General features: G+C 39.7%; 1 protein-coding gene across 1 annotated transcript in view; it reads left to right on the top strand.

Moving 5' to 3' along the window:
- The first annotated feature begins 1,880 nt into the window (after nt 1-1,880).
- Nucleotides 1,881-4,343, top strand: part of LOC106880173 (proton-coupled amino acid transporter 1) — a 23,592-nt gene continuing 21,129 nt past the window's right edge. Inside the window, exon 1 of the mRNA XM_052976916.1 lies at nt 1,881-2,770. The gene's annotated coding sequence lies outside the window, so the exon portion shown is untranslated. The remainder of the gene's footprint in view (nt 2,771-4,343) is intronic.

The following is a 4,343-nucleotide window of genomic DNA, read 5'->3' as shown; positions in this document are numbered from 1 at the left end:
ATTCTGAACTATCAACACAACAATATTTATTCACAGAGTTAATAGGCAGCACTTCGCCCTTTGGTTGCTGAGAAGCCGTCAATGATGTTGGTGGTTATTTGTCTAGCTCCAGAGTTGGAATGTTGGAAAGAGCTGTCTCCAGAGTTGGAATGTTGGAGAGACTGCTTGTGCGTCTGACCTCTTCGCCGGCCGGCGAGAAGAGAGAATGAATAAGAGCGGGAACGTTTTAGATGTTGAACTCCACGCATGCGCATGAGACAAGGCGTTACTACAAGACCATGAAGTGTGCAAAACTCATATAATCACTGTCTGTTATTATTTGAGCTCAAGCAACTTAGCCAAGAATCATGGTTGGCACCGACTTTGGTGTTGAAGTCACCAAGCATCAGCAGCTGTTCATCAATTTGAGTATCTTGAATTGTCCTTGGGAGTTATTCATAGAATTTGTGCTTTTAGTTTTGTGCAGTGTAAACGGAGCAGAACCACTGATAAACTTCACAAGACCATCAAACAGATGGGCTCCACCAACTTTAGCAGTTGCACAGGGGCAATAAACACTGAAGATATACAGACAACAGATTCCATCACATGCCAGGTGGAAAAGCTAGAGGTAAATAGCTTCCACTAGCTAGGCGACCAAGTCTAAAGTGGGGGTAGTTGCTCTGAGAGTGTAGTGGCTAGAATAAGAATAGCCTAGGCAAAGATCAGGGAGCTCCTACCTCTGCTGGCAACTAAGGGCCACTCGCTCAGGATGAAAGGTAGACTGTATGATGCATGTGTGTGAACTGCCATGCTACACGGCCGTGAAACATGAACCATGATTGCTGAGGACATGTGCAGGCATGAAAAAAATGAAGTTTGTATGATCCGCTGGATTTGTAATGTCAGTGTGCATACACGACTGAGGGTAAGCGCCCTGAGAGGAAAGTTGGGCATATGAAGCATCAAATGTGGTGTGCAAGAGAGACGACTGCATGGTCATGTGTTACGTATGGATGAGGACAGCTGTGTGAGGAAGTGCCACACTCTAACTGGCGAAGGAACCTGTGGAAGAGGTAGACCCTGATCCAACAGTATCTTTTAAATATTCCTTTTCAAAATTTATTCATGCCTTACTCCTTAAAAGGGTGAGATGAACGTAGCCCTATTACCAGTGGCGGACTGGGTCTAAAAATATTGGTGACCAGGAGACTAAGGGGGTCCACTCGCAACTACACTGCTATCATTTAATTTTTTTTTTTTTTTTTGTTAAAAGTATTCTTTTCAACTGTCAACAAACACAGCCAGCTGATATAATTAATGCATTCTTCCAGGAGTGAATAAAAAATTCTTAAACTTGAGGGGGATGTGCCCCCTTGGATACTAACATAGGCCTCCATGTATGGATTCTAATGGCTCAGGGGCCCACTTACCATCGGGGAAGCTGGCAACCTGGCCAGTCCGCCACTGCCTATCACTAATTTTTAGTCTCAGGCATAAAAGCAGATCAACGGCCGACCACTTGACTTCGAGTACAATAGGCTATCTATCAATCCACATCAACTTCAGCCTTTGGACTATTTTCATGCAGTGCAAAATACTCAAACTATCATTTAAAGGAAATTATTAGCATAAGTACTTTATCAGGAATGTGGCACAAATGAACAACAAGATCCTTTCTTTGAAGAAACCACGTAAGATGTGTTGTTTTTTTTATCTCCTTTTTTAGACACAAAGTCAGTTATTTGGCAAAGGAAATCCGAGTTGATTTATTGATCCTATTTGATTTACGTATATTTGCCTTTGTTAACACTGATAGAATTCGATCTTGTTTAAGTCTCTCCTTCATTTATTCATAATCCATTATTGCTTTAATGAACGAGTACAATGAACAAGTGTCAGGACCGTTGTTAAGCAGGAGATTATTTTCTCTGCTACACCGGTTTTTACCCCAAACCTTTCCAACATTTCTCGTGATTCAGATTTGTTTTTATGTTTTCATTTTAGTTTTTGAAGCCTTTACCGATCCTTTCGAACCCTTCCTAACCTCTCCTCCTTTCCAACCGAAAATGGAAAACTCCAAATTGCTCATCATTCGACAACTTTCACCATAATAACTGACAAAACAATTCATTTTCTCTCATCACCAAAACCAAATTCTTTTAATATTTAAAAAAAAGAAAACAAAAACAAAAACAAAAAAACTGAATTTGTGATCGAAAATTTGTTGATTTTTAATTTACACCAAACTCAAACCCCAACCACTGTGATTTAACTTCTTGTTTCTCTTTTATTTCCCGATCGATGTAAGCAATTCATGAATTTGTTTTATAGCAGAGAACTTGTTTTGAAAAACAGAAACTTTTAATACTTTTAATATTTAATTCTATCACAATCTTCTCTTCAACTTTTTTCTCTCATTGTCTCATTCATTTCTCTCTCTCTCTCTCTCTCATTAAACTCTTCTCTTTCTCATTTCCTTCTTTCATTCTTTATAATATTTGAAGATAATTGTCCAGAAACAAACTGTTCTTTAAAAATCACTTTAAAATGGTTTGATTATCGGCAGAAACACCAGACACTCACCCACCCCCACACATACATTCACATCGTCACATTTTTTAAAATTTTTATTTCTGTCTTCACACCCACATTTTAACTTTTAGTGCCTATCTTGTGTGCATCCCGAGTGTAACTGCTTCAGTGTGGATTCTTAAAACTCTTCATAAACGACATCAAACACCCGACATCGACATCAACCACACCCAGCTTTTTTATAAATTTCCAGTTGGTGAGTATTTATTTACTTGTAATTTGATGCTTTACATTTTGTACTATATCACGTGTATGCGTGTGTATAGATAGATAGATAGATGGATAGACACAGAGATAGATAGATAGATGTAATGCTTTGGTCTAAACACAGTCAATCGTTTAATAAAGATTATAAAAACTGTCCAAATGTGAGTGAGGAGTTTATATTTTATATACCCATAGCTCTTTTCGTATCTTGGATCTTTTATTGGAATATGCGAAGCTCCAGTCTTCTATTCAGTTTTCTTTCTCTGTCACAAACCCCTAGAAATATCACTTTTCATTAGAAATTTGCAATGTCATAATTTCCAAGGAAAAAAAAAAGACAACTTTTTCTGTTTACGAACCTGTCACTATATAACTTAGGACATCGAAACTAGCAACCAACCAAAAGCAAAACAAAATAAATAAACATTTATTTAATCGATGTTATTTTAAATTCCTTGATCGAGTAGATTTTTATATCAAGAAGTAAAGGGACAACAAATCTCTCTCTCTCTCTCTCTCTCTCTCTCTCTCTCTCTCTCTCTCTTTCTATCTATCTATCTATCTGTCTGTCTGTCTGTCTGTCTGGCTGGCTGGCTGTCTATACACACACGCACACATGCGTATGTAATTTTCTGGGTCTGAGCTAGAGGCAGTGCCCCAAACCATCTCGGTTGCTCCTAGACCTTTAGATCGAGGTCATGTTTCTCGGGAAAGGTATGGACAAAGAGGGAATCCTAGAGTTATGGAAAGGAAGAACTGGGTATTGTGATTCATAGAGAGCTTTAGAGGTTGGATACAGCCAGGGTGTTAAGGGGAAAGCGAGGGTCTGGAATGGCCGAGTGATGGATGACATGATCCCAGCCAGTTCTGATGAGTTGAGGCCTTGAAGTGGTGGGAGAAGTGATTGTGCCCCTGAAAGCGACAGGCTGGAACGTTTCTGTGAATGCCAGTCAGTCTGGGGACCATCTCTAGATGTGGAAAGTGCAACAGCAGCAGCAGCAAGACGGCCCCAGTTGTGAGAGCAAAACTTCGTTGTTGACTTCACGTGAGCATTGTAAGGGCTCTGGCTGCATGTTGATCGTGATTAAAAGGGTTGTGTGCAGTGATTTTTTTTCTATGAGTAAAGTTTGTGTTTTGTTGCTGTTAAAAGAAACAAAATCGATTAACTTTTGAGAATGTTTTATATGCGCGCGCGCTTGTGTGAAGAGAGAGACAGAGAGAGAGATCATAGCTGAAGTTACGTCACACGATCACTCTGCTAGTCTTTATAGTGGAAACGGATGTAAACCAGTGAATGTGATTACTCTTTTACTTGTTTCAGTCATTTGACTGTGGCCATGCTGGAGCTCCGCCTTTTTTAGTCGAGCAAATCGACCCCAGGACTTATTCTTTGGAAGCCTAGTACTTATTCTATCGGTCTCTTTTGCCGAACCTCTAAATTACGGGGACGTAAACACACCATATATGATGGGCTTCTTTCAGTTTCCGTCTACCAAATCCATTGGCAAGGCTTTGGTCAGCCCAGAAGCCCTACAGCACATCTAGATTGACATAATGTCACT

Source organism: Octopus bimaculoides, chromosome 26 (genome assembly GCF_001194135.2).
Source record: "Octopus bimaculoides isolate UCB-OBI-ISO-001 chromosome 26, ASM119413v2, whole genome shotgun sequence".
NCBI lineage: Eukaryota > Metazoa > Mollusca > Cephalopoda > Octopoda > Octopodidae > Octopus > Octopus bimaculoides.
Note: the sequence above shows the minus strand (reverse complement) of the source record. Positions and strands in the feature narration are given on the sequence as shown.